We start from the raw sequence: 13441 nt of genomic DNA, 5'->3' as shown, positions 1-13441 counted from the left end.
GTAAGAAACAAATCTGTCATTAAGGGAATTTAACATTAAACTGTCGGTTCCGGGTAAAATATTAGTACTTCATGTATTTTGTCCATATAATGAAAGCCAATGGGGTCCAAACATTGTATTGACATTTTTCAAAATATCTTTTGTGTTCTGCAGAAGTAATTATCTCTTAAAGTATATCCTTGATAATATGAAGTCTTTCTACACTGGCACAAACTCCCTCCGGCTGTTTACAGCTGTGGTGTCTGTCTTTTTGCCAGCGCTGCATGTGTGTAATGGCACAAAGGCAGAAAAGTCACAGTAGAGTTTCATCCTTCACTTGCTCATTTGTCTTCTCTGACAGTCTGCGTGTCTTTATTAAATCCAGTAGGGATGTGACACCAATGCGGCCCCTTTTTACTAGTGATTTTCACACAGTCATCCAGCTTCCTTGAGTATGTGGCAGCTGCTCACAGGTTTTCTGTAATCTTCTGTATTTACAGTCATTACTGTAATGGGCATTTGATAAAGTATGTTTCCGTTCTGTGGAATGCACATGTGGCCATATGCCTTTTCATAATTGCATCTTGCTGAAAGATATTATAAAATAGAGATTCTGTAATGTGGGGTTTGGCTATGACTGTAATGTAGTCAGTAGTCAACAAACTGCTACTGTAAGTTCTAAAAGTTTGACCAAATGTTTGGGGTCAATAAAATTTTTTTTTAAAGAAATTAATACTTGTTTCCAGGAAGGATGCATTAAATTGAAAGTGACAGTAAACACATTTTTACACAAGCTTTAAATTTCAAATAAGTGCTGTTCTTTTGAACTTTCTTTTCCTGAGGGAAAAACTAAAACAAATCATGGTTTCCACAAAAATATGAAGCAGCGCAACTGTTTTCCACATTAATGATAATGAGAAATGTTTCTTCAGCAGCAAATCAACATATTAGAATGATTTCTAAAGGATCATGTGACACTGAAGACTGTATGAATTAATTACATTTTAAATATATAGTATTTGAAATATAATATTTCAAAATATTGCTGTTTTTACTGTATTTTAAATGATATTAATGCAGCCTTGGTAAGCATAAAATATATCTTTCAAAAACATTTTAAAAATGTTACCAACCCCAAATTTTTGAACAGCTGTGAATATTTATTTATATATTGCCAATATTTAATCTGCTACTTTCATGTCAGATAAGAAATAGCGTGCGAAATAGTTAGTATTATTATCTGGTGCATTAAACCTATCAGGATCTCAAAGAGGATAATGGGGGCACATTGTTTTAACATATAGGCTAATTACTAACATACAAAAATGTAACAAAATAAACAGCAGTATTTAACGAAACATTCATAGTACTTAATTGAAGTCAATTGCTACTTGAGACAAAAGTTGGGTTAAGGTACTAATTAAGCAGTATTAGGATTTTACTACTACTGCTAGCATTTCCAACGTTATCTCACAACAAATTTGTACGTATTTTACAGGGTGTCTAATTTGTACGTCCTCATTCGTGTGATATTTTATGGTTTCTGTGAGGGTTAGGTTTAGGGGCAGGGTTAGAGGTGGTCATTTTACTTGACTGAAATCAGTTAAATACTTTATAATTTCTACACTAGAAGAAGCTAAATGCTACAAATTAAAGTAGCAAAGTGAGTAATTAACACATAGACCAGGAGTGTCGAACTAAGCTCTGGCCCTCCAGGAGTTCGACAGAGTTTAGTTCCAACCCTGCCACAACAAACAAACCTGTAGTTTTCAAATAACCCCGAAGAACTTGATTAGCTGTATCAGGTGCATTTAATGAAGATTGACGCTAAGTCTGCAGGGCTGTGGACCTCCAGGAACGGAGTTTGACACCCCTAATATAGACCAAAATATTTTGACGTCACAACTTAAGTGCTTGAGGCTGATGAATTCAGTTGGATCTGGTGTGCTAATGGACTGGAAGTAGCTTGAGAATAGGCATGCTAATGGATACTGTCTTTCTCCAACTATTTTAGACCGCCTTGAACCAGAAGGCCTTGGCTCAGGTGATTTAAGGGGCTTTCACACCAGAGGAATCTTTTTATAGTTCCTTGAACTACTGGCGGAAGTTCCCACTTTTTGGCGTGTTCCCACTGCAGGAACTATAAACGGTTTAAGTTTTGGAACTAAGTGTATGCTGACTGGCGAATGCACACAAAACACTGGCTACCCGGCATTTTTAAAAAGCCATTTAAAAATATTTACTCCAACAACACAAGAAAAAATAGGAGATTTAGTCAGATTTCTACCTGTTGTCTGCAGCGTCATGTTCTTTTCTCAGCCTTGATAATATGTAACACTGCAAGTTGTCATAGGAGATTTAGTCAGATTTTCATGATATTTTAATTGCGCAAGCTGTGCTTTTTTACATTCCATCTCCCGTTATCAAAAAACCCACGGCACACAACAGAAACAGCTCCAATCCCAGTCCTCCATTCACCGATTATTGACATTTGTAAATGGTGTGAATAAAGATGCTGCTGTTGGCCGCTTTAGAGTTCCTGCTGCCAGTGTGAATGCAACCAGGAAAGCAGCTTTGATGGAGAAATTGGTTCTCTATGAATGACGCTGCTGGCTAGTTCCTAGAACCACATGGTGCGAAAGCGCCTATATAGTGTTTAGTGCTCCTGGGAAGTTCGTATTTACGAGTTCAATATTGTCAATACGAGTCGTAATTGTGTCATGTGCATTTAAATTGCTTTGGTTGGAGCAAGATGGCGATGTACCTTTTCTACATAAAATTCAGCAAGAACTCTACATCTACAAAATGATGAATAAAGAATGTGCATGCGGTGTGTTTTTGCTTTTTTTTCAATTCATGAAGGAGCTGTAAATTTAATAATTTACACTGTCATAATTGTACAATACTATGTTATTTTGTACAAACCCCCAGATACTTAAAAAAAAATCCCAAGTTTCCACATATAATTATGATGTTGTGGTGCTGTTCATGTGCAATGAACTTGTAAATAAGTTGTCCGACATGACTTTAACACACCATTTGATTAGAGTTGGAACTGAACTGGAGAATACCTTTGTGCTATTTAGCATCTCTAGGAGAAGACGTCCTCATTTATTTCACACTGGAAATCTTGTGCAATTGAGCTCAAAAGATATGCGAACTTCGCATGTGTATGTGTAAGTACATATGGGCAGGCATAGATTTCCATGTGAGGACAGAGACAGGTGGATGAGGCACTGGATCCTGATTGGCAGGGGAGGACATGTTTCTAGGTAGTTCTTCATAGCGATTGGTTGAGGAAGGTGGTATCGCTGGGGAGTGACAGGGTGTGATTGGCATCCACAGGCTGATGGTGCTGACAGATGGTAAAATGCTACGCAAGCTCTGGACAGATCCACTCACAGGGTGGTGGTAGTTGGGGCGGTCAGGGGGCGCAGTGTGGGGTGGTGGGGGCAAAGAATGCTGGATGGATGCCTCGAGAATGTTACACTGAACTTGGATAAAATCTGCTTATGTTTGGAAACATCTCCCTTTTTAAATACAGAGATGAAAATGTTCTCTTATGTCAGCTTGATTCACTGTGACATTGCAATGAGCTGCATTTCAAAACCGGTTAGCCTGCAAATTGGCCAATTAATCTATTTTGGTTCTGCCTAGTCAACAAGAAAATGTACACCCTGCCTTAGGGACCTCCTTTAAAGGAATAGTTCAACCAACAATTGAGATTATTTATTAATATTTGAAAAAGTCATAATTGCAACCAAGATTTATAGAGTCTGAGACCCTCATGACTGTGTCAAGGTTGGGAAATCTCTTCAAATATCAGATAGTTTAACCTTTTTCTGACAAGGCAACGCTGGTCCAGGTTGTAAAATGTCATGTGATGTGACTTACCTAAAAACATAATGATATTTTGAAAGAAATATTTGGTACTTTTTAAAAAAGATTTACTTCTAAACTTTTGGAAATAATGATTAAGATGTGTATTCCCAAGTGTGATTGATTGGTCAGGGTATCTGCAGGATTAAAATCAAATTTAAGACCTCTTGAAATCATAATTAAGACTTCTGTAGCATTTAAGACTTTTTATGGCCTTAAATCTGATACAGATTTCATGGGATTCCCTTATGGCACTTTTCCACTGCGTGGTACGACTCGGCTCGGCACGGCTTAGTACGGCATGGCTCGGCTTCGTTTGCATTTCCACTGCAGTTTAGTATCGCTTTAGATGGGGCGGGATTATTCACATGTCATTATAGTTGCGCTGCCTCTATAGCTGCGACTCCTAAAAAACGTTTTCATTCCGTGTCGCCCCATCAAGCTCTCGCTTGATCCGCTCCTCATCTATCAACAAGAGGAACGTCTGTACTTCCTTAAACAGATAACGAAAGCCCATTTTTGGTTGTTAAAAAAGGTGCGCTCATTCAACACAGTTGCGTTCGATTCTTCGCTGGCTGTGCTGATTTAAATCTAGGGGATCTGTTGTGTCTTGTGTCGCAAGTTCAGTGACGCAGGTAGTGATGATTCTCTCCGGCCAATCAGTGATCAGCAGAGTTTACACGTCATGTTTTGATAATGATTCACTTGGAACCTCAACCGAGATGGTACTAAAAAAAGTACCAGGTACTGTACACAGTGGAAAAACCCCCAAAACCTAACAGTGCTAGCCGTCAGAAAACAAACAAAAAAATCCATTAGTGATGGCAGGTGTGCCCTTCTTTGCCTCCACTGCACGATTGTGCCGTTGTTATTTAATGTGCTGGGTAACCTAATTTTTTCCCACCGTGTCCGATATTAAAATCAGTGAGACACACTTTGCAAAAGACATGGGCATTTTCAATATGGCTTCCGAGATATGAAATTGTTTTGTCCAGCTGTTGGTCAATATACGTGTGAATTATTATTAAGTTTTTTTTTTTTTTTTTTTTTTTTGCTGGAGCACCACATGACTCTTCTCCTTCCATTTCTACCAGTGATGCTTGATGTAACTTCTCGCATCTATTACCTGTGCAGGTATTAACAGTGCAACTGCGTAGTAGGTTGCCAGGTTGAGGTCACAAATGGGTTGACATTTGTATGTGTCAGTTGTGTGAGTAGGATGCGTTTCATACAATATCTGGCAACTGGACAACCTTGGAATAATAAAGACATGATTGTTCATATAACAAGATTTGGGCCATATAAATTATGGATAAATTATTTTTTTAGGAGATGATGGAAGTGCACATCACAGAAGTCCATCCTTCCACTTTTTGAAGGTTTTTTTTTTTTTTTTTTGGTGCAACTGGACTTGAGAAAGTGTGGAACAGATTGAAGGCCGTCTGTGTTGGCCTGAGTGTGTGAATGTTGAATGTAGTCCACATTATGATGTGCTGAGCCGACTGGACTTAGAATACTCATAGGCTGGTGGTCCCAGAGCCAAACGCTCTGTAATTAATCTGGCCTCTGCCCTCAACACGTGCTGTGACATGTACTGTCAGCAACCTGCAGGTAGGTGGGCATCTTTTTCCTGTGGCTGTCAGCACAGGGGTTAGAGCCAGATCTCCACTGTCCAAACCGACCAATCATACCGGTGTAGAGTATCCAAGAACACTCAGACAGAAGGAACATTGGACCTGCTGTAAATAACTCCGTTCCAAAACCTAGCGAGTGGCCCCGCCACCTATATAGGCAGCATCCTGAAAAGGAACCTAGCGAGGGACCGATTTGGAATGCTTTATATATGCAGCAGCTCTGCACGCCTCACAAATTGCAGTGTCGTAACTGATTTTAGTGGATGTTAGCATGTTGCTAAGCTAAACAACATGATACTCTAACTAGGGCCATATGATTTTCGCACCATTGAAAATGTGGACGGAATCACAAAATCCAATGTGGAATATCAACGCAAAATTTGGATAAATAAAAAGTATTTATGTTGTATTTACATTACATTGTCTAATTCCCATTTTTCCGGATATGAAAATTCATATGTGGAATCAGATACTTCCCTGTCAATGAATCCTCATTCACTTCAAAAAAAAAAGCGGAAAAACAAAAATGCCTGCAGAATTGGGCTAGTTCTGCACCAATTCTTCACTTAATCTTTTCCCCAAACTATTCCCAACATAATTTAAACCAACAGAAATCAATGATTTACAGTGAAAATATGACAAAAAATGTGACGGGGATAATTGGAGAATAGTTCTGAATAGCAGCTGGGCTGGTTTTGTTTCACAGACCTGGCAAACCTGTGAGTGCACCAAGTGTATAATGTAAATGCTGATATAGGTCACTTTTAAAAGATGTAAGCATGTGATATGGAGTAGTGTCTATGAAAATAAAGTACTAAACATTCTGTTAATTTAAATATGGAGTCTTCATGTTCTACACATCTGTATTCACCATTTCATGTAATAAAAATAACATCAGATACACAAAGGTCTTCATTACAACTCATCAGAATAAAAGTTTGGTTTAATTTGAGGAAAATATGATGTAAATGTTGTTATTCGATTGCAGAATATACTTCTTAAAGTAAATACTTCAAACATAATTTTTTCAAGGAATAGCAAACAATATTACAAAATTTCGTCCATATTTTAATTTAAACATTAAACCTCTGTTGTGCATCATCATCATCATAATAATAATAATAAAATGATGAGAATTGTTCAAATTTCTTTTGATTACATTTTAAAAGATTCATTAGATTTTTAAAGTTGTATGCATTCATATGATTACCACTGTTTTTAGTAATAAATTTGTTTTAATTCATAAAACGACATCCAGAAAAATGGAAAACACTGAATTTGTGAAAAATTCAAATGGAATTAAAAAAACTGATTTCATAGGTCACTATCTAATTGACCGTTCACAAAGACCCGCCCTCCTTAGTTACTGTTGCCATCCCCGACAAACACCTCTCACACTACACACATTCTCATGCAGTGAAAAATATAGCAAAGAGGAAATTGACAACACACCGACAGACAAGACAGAGCAGGTTACTTGTGGTATGAAATAAAGTCTCTGGACTCTCAGCTTTTAAATTGTAATTTTTAAAGAAATTCAAACAATAAATACCATTTTGTTGCTCTGTAATGTGTCGTGACAGATCACTGTATTGCCTCAGTTCAAACATGTGAACCGATCGTCTTTTCATATTTACTTAAAACACAAAATAAACATGAATAAACATCAGAATGTATCTTATTTCAACCGTGGAACACACCATTTTTCAAATTTAAGTCTACCGAAGTTAATCTACTCTCCTGTCTGATTTGTGGTCAAGGCTAGAAGGGATACAGCTGCCGCTACTGGGCATGTGCATTTACATAATTTCCGAGCCAACGTGAAACCTATGAGAATGGTTTTTAAAAAGCACATGGCGTCAATTTCATCACTTTAGAGTGTCGCAGTGACTGTCTTTTTGCAGTAAAGGACCTGCCGTAGGTTAATGAGTGGGAAGATGACATGAAGTGATGCGAGGTTAGCTGCATGGAAAACAGATGAAAATGTGATGTGCATATACATATACAACTTGGGGTGAAGTTCACAGGATTTTGTCCTCAGAATGATAAGAGCACACATTTAACATATTATTTTATTATTTCACACTCAGTATTTTAACTTAAGTGCTGCAAGCCATGCATCTAGCCAGACATGACAGATTTTCTGGTACGCCAAACAAGCACTTTAAAGGAATTCCTTAGCTTATTTCTGTTACTGTCACAGTCAACAACTGCACAGCAACCCTGCACACATTTTTATATTTAGTTGTATTGGAAAAAGTTTCAATTCAGTCTATCTTTTTTACCCCGTTTTAACATGGATTTCTATGGAGACCGGCCATAGCTGTCCGGCAAGATGGCAGATAGCAGCGGCGACATTGGTAAGATTGGTCAGATCTCCTGTCAAACAAGTACTTTGCCAATGGACAAATATATATATATATATATATATATATAATATTTTACTTAACATTTATTTATCACTGAGCATTCTAGGATTGTTTTCTCTGTCAATATGTTTTGTGTCAGACAATCATTCAAGTGATGATTTAAAATGCTCCATATATAGGCAGCTTAGTTTTGGACAATAGAATCTCATGGCAGTTCTTAAATATTTTACATTTTGTCATATGGTGGCTAATTTGAATGAATTTGTAAAGTCTCCCATATTTAAGGGTGGAGCTTCATGCCTGCTTTTTTTCTCTAAAACCATGAGATCAAGCTGATTTTGGATCACAACCAGAGTTTCTTTTCCAAAGGTCAAAAGCATGTAACTCTTGAGTATTTAGTAGGCACTAAACCAGTCTAAAAGTTTTATTTCTATGTTGAGGCAATGACAATTTTTAGGCTGCTTGCTTTGTGCCAACACTGTAACACCAGTCATCACCTTTGACGCACAATTATATCACAGCTACATTTGTAATTTACATTTATAGCTTGGTTTTATTACAGAATCAGGATTCGTATGTGGGAATTAATATGTGACACAATGCCCCATTTGTTCACGCATGCTTTCTTCCTTTAGAAGTGCTTGTAAAAGTCACCATATGGTATGACTAAATGTGGACCTTTTAAAAACCTTTCGGGGGAATGTGATGTGATGGTTGTGACGTTACTACAGCAGATGAATCACATTCCAGAAGCCTGTGATGGTACACTGTTGCCCGTTGGACTAGACTGTGGTTTGGGTCACACCAGAACATCATAAATCTCTCTCTTCCCAATGATGTTTGGCTCAGACACTCCCCACAACCCCGAATGGCCAATCCGCACTGACTCTAATGACTTGGCAAAGTGGCGTAGGCTGTGTTTGCTGAAAGGTTGTTAATGTCTGAGTGATTTATTGGAAGCTGGTTCAAAATTATATGCGTGCTTAACATTTCTGCTTTCTAAATTTTGATTTTATGCTGTAGCTGTATATAGTGTCACTGCTGTGATGTTTATGAAACGGACAGTTGTGTTTCTAAAATCTGATTGGTCACTGAGTCATACATCAATTGAATTTTAGTTGACTTGGGACATTGATGTACTCTACACTGTAAGTTGAGAAAGCTGTAAGTTTAGAGAGTAAAGACTATAAAAAAATATATATATTTTTAATTGGTAAAGAATATAGGAGTATTGCAAATAATTTGTAAAGATGATTGGATTATGTTTTATGATACTACTATTTTAGTCTTTCAATTTCAAGATGTCACATTTAATGTTACCTGCCCTTTTTTAGCCCTTTAATTTCGAAGTAAAAAGTGTAAATCCTACACTCTTTTTTTCTCATTGTTCTCAAATTATAGAAAAAAATGTGCTAAGTATTAATTCAAAAAATAAAAATAAAGTTAGTCTGTTAAACATAATACAAGTTCCATAAAGTTACAAATAATGCATTTTGTTTTGTAAATACATTATTTAAATGGTACACAAAATGAACACTAATCACTCGAATGGTGACTTTAAACAGCACAACTTGTACAGTATATAATCATGTAACATCAGGGTTATTTTCGTTAACTAAAACTATTAAAATATTTTGTTAACTGGAACACAAAAATAAATATTAGATTAAATGGAAATTAGACAGACGTTTAGGGTGACACACGAAAAACTGAAAATAAACTGGAAAATGGAAACTGGAAAATAAAATCAAAAACAAATGAAAAATAAATGAAACCTGAATAGTAATAAAAATGACAAAAGCACACAGCAAAATGACAAAATTCAACCAAAATTTAAATGAAAATCTTAAAATAATAGTAATAAGTTTTCTGTTTTGATAGTTTAAAATCAACCTTTAAACTAGAACAGACAAACTGAAAGTTGTTTTTCTTAAAGTATTTTTTTAAGGTAACACCACGCTTGCTACAAATGCCTCAAAAATGATACCTCAAAGCAAGGAGAGATGTTCTGTTAGTTGTCTATGCAAACAGATTTGTGATTTTAGCTATGAAAATCCTATACACTTACATTTTAGGGAAGAAGCTAAGCCAAAAGTCAGTTGAGGTGTGAGATTTCTCTGTTAACTTAGTGTGAAGCATGAGATTTTCTGAAGCAGCAGATTTATCTTCCAGTACACACTGCCCTCATTAGGCCGCATGTCGAATGTAGAATCACAATAAACAACTAATATCCTTGATGCTATGGTGACAGTCAGAAATCTGTAATCAACATGCTCTTTTATCTGCTCATTTAAATACAAATAAAAAAGAAACAAATAATTACATTTAATTAAAATTCAACTACAAACATCAAATAAAACACTCATAAAAACTATATCAAACTACATCACATCTTCATCTCATTTAGTTAATTTGTTGTGACTTTTCATTACATTTTATTAATATTACATTTTATTAATATTGTATTACATTTTATTACAATGCTTTTTTACTTACCATTTGTTTATATCGTTTCTGTTGCATTTGTTTTCCTTTATTATTATTATTACTACTACTACTACTACACAATAATTTTTTACTTGTTTGTATTTTATTTTGAATGTGATTTCCTTTATTTTTCTACATATTTTTTTAATCTATATGATAGTAATATGTATAATAATTATGTAATTGATTAATATAGTTTCTATTTTTGGACATATTAACTTTTAGTTTTTTTTTTCATTTTTCTATTTTGTTTTCATATTATTATTATTACAACATTGTTTTTACTTGTTTATACATTTTTATTATGATTAATTTTCCTTTATTGTTTATTTTTATTTTTTTAAACCTGTATGTCAAAGCAGTACAGTTTAATTTCTCTAATCAGCACGTGTTGTTGGTTTTCCTCTCTTTTGTTTTGGCATCAGCGTAAAGGTGTAGTTTTACAGCAGTCACATTGTACCTGTCAGAGGGTTTTGACTGACTCACATTTGCACCTTTCTGGCAAAAAAAAGGTAAATGAAACTCAAATTCTTTTTGTCGTCCCGTCCGAACTCAAACACAAGCATATCTCTAAATGCAAACACATCACAACCTCACTCCTAACTGGAAATTGGATGCTGGGACGCTTGTGTGCAAAGGCCTGTTTATGGCAGGCCGTGAAGAGCACTACAAAACTACCACCTAAAATTGTAGTTGATTAAGAAATAAATGGTTGCCAGATAATCAAAATGTTTTTTTTTAAACAAGATCACAAGTAACAAACTTGTAGTATAATTTAAGAAATTGTGTTAGTTGTTATATTAATGCCTATATGTTAGCTAATTATTAACAAACAGTAAGTAACAAACTTTAAATTAATGCTATTATTGTCTATATAAAAATAGGCTAATAATTTAAAGTTTCATCGCATTTATTAGTATTTTGCTTGGTATGTAAATTAAATCAAAAAATATATTAAGCATAAAGTAATGTAATAATGTTTGTTGATGTTATTAACGGAAGTAATTTGAAAAGAAAGTAATGTCGCCTGACTTAACCACAATATGTGTCCTCTGTGGGTGTATGTTGTAAAAGGGTTGTCAAAATGCAAATGCAAACCCTCATTTGAGAAAAATACTTTTGTGTAGAGCATGACCTGCTATCTAAAGTAAATAAGTAATTAATTAATAAAACATTATATGCTAATGTATTTGTGTTTAAAATTATTTGCAAACTTTTAAACATAAAACAATGTAGAAAACAATAACTGCAAAGGTAAGGTACAAAAAATTCAATTGAATTTTTATCAAAAGAATTGAGAATTGAGGTTTAAATCAGGTGTTTGAAACCAACATACAAAACTACTGTATTTATTTGTGCTTTGACATAAAACCTTACAGATAGCGAGATCATGTAATTATTTGTAAATATGAGATTGTCTATCAGACACTTTGTAACTGAAAACCTGTCTTTTATCTTTGAGGGGTTGAATTTGCTCAGATTTCTTTCACTTTCAGCGGCTCTGAAAACAGCTCGGCTTCGGGGTTTGGTGACCATGTGTGTTTGAGGTCAACATACTTGAACCTGCCGAGTTTCAAATTTCATTGGTTTTACTTTCAGATTAATTGATTGTGTTGTAACATTTAGTAATTATTCTTGAAATATTGCATGAAGTATCCTCATAGAATGCTTTACATCAACCAGGGCTGTGCACTATTGAGAAATGAATTAAGAATGAGCTTAAAATTTAAATTTGAATTTAATTTAAAGGCTGTAAACAAAAAGAAGAATCGATTCAAATTTGAAATTTAAAATGAAGTAATAGTCAAAGAAATTCATAACAACTGTTTTTAAAAATATATATCATTTTACAGTTTAAAACTGACAAAAATAACACCATGAAAGCATCTTGCCATCAATAGAAACTTAAAATCATTTATATAAAATAAACTTAAATGTCTGTTACTTAATGGGATATTCAAGCGTGAAATTAAATATAATGTTAATTTTATGGTCCATAGAGGAACAATGCTTTATTTTCACGAAAGGATCTAACTTACCCAAAATTTTGATTTGAGTATTCATAAAGTAATGTGAAAACAATGTGATGAACATTTACACTAAATTTTCCTAAATTACTAGATGTGTGTTATGTTTCTTATAATATGGGCTACTTTGCATATTTTAAGTTTATATATATTTTAGCTGTTACCCGTGGAGTTAATGGTATAGAACATTTTAAACCTTAAAATAAAATAACAAAGTTGTTCATTCTTAATAGCTTACATTTGTAATACCATTACAAGATTTACATTATGATAGCAAATTACTGAAAAAATGTATTATCATTTATAATTTTTTTAAAGTAATTATTGATTACAGTACTATTGCAATTTAGCGAAAAATTTACATTGTTTTGCAACAAAAACAAATAGATTTAAATTAAAATTAAATGTTATTTTTATTATTGCATGATTATGTATTATTTATTTTCAGATTTCATCAGTAATTTTATCAAATCTTTCCACCCAAAGGTTGGATGTGTTTGTGGTTCATAATGACTTTCTGTTGTGTGATAATATTCCCAATAGTTGAAGTAGATCTGTCAGGGAATTGCGTTTTATCCCAGATGCTGTCAGCGCTTCAGTTTATCATGATAAGCAGATGATAGCACTCATCTGTCGTTCCAAAGCATGGATGTTGGTAATTAAAAATGGGAAAACTAGAATAGAGAGAAACTTGACAAATGAAGTTCAGAGCCAGGTGTGCATCTTGGCAAAGACAGAATGCTGTCAAAACAAGGATCACATTCAGGATTTAATACTCTAACATTATCCTACAAACTTGTACTTGACTCCCGGAGAACATTTTTGTCTGGATTTGGATTGCTCATGTTTCACTTAGATTTCACTTTTATTCTGTTCTAAAGGGCCTACAGGCATATTTTTAACATTCGTATTATAACATGCATATTTCGCTTTTTACTTAAATTTGTGTGGCTTACATTTTTTGTCAGGCAACCTAAAAATGCATTTCATGTGGTAATAAGTTTTTATTTAAATAAAATGAACCTTTTAATTAAAATAAGCTATATTTAATTAAACTAACCTTGTA

The 13441-nt window shown here is 34.4% G+C and overlaps 1 protein-coding gene across 2 annotated transcripts in view; it reads left to right on the top strand.

Annotated features, from left to right (window-relative positions):
- LOC109047605 (RNA-binding protein 20-like) overlaps positions 1-13441 on the top strand; it is a 56089-nt gene that overhangs the window by 15623 nt on the left and 27025 nt on the right. The gene's annotated exons all lie outside the window — the stretch shown is intronic.

The sequence above is a fragment of the Cyprinus carpio genome, chromosome B22 (assembly GCF_018340385.1).
Source record: "Cyprinus carpio isolate SPL01 chromosome B22, ASM1834038v1, whole genome shotgun sequence".
Lineage (NCBI taxonomy): Eukaryota > Metazoa > Chordata > Actinopteri > Cypriniformes > Cyprinidae > Cyprinus > Cyprinus carpio.
This window is presented reverse-complemented; position numbering and strand designations above follow the sequence as displayed.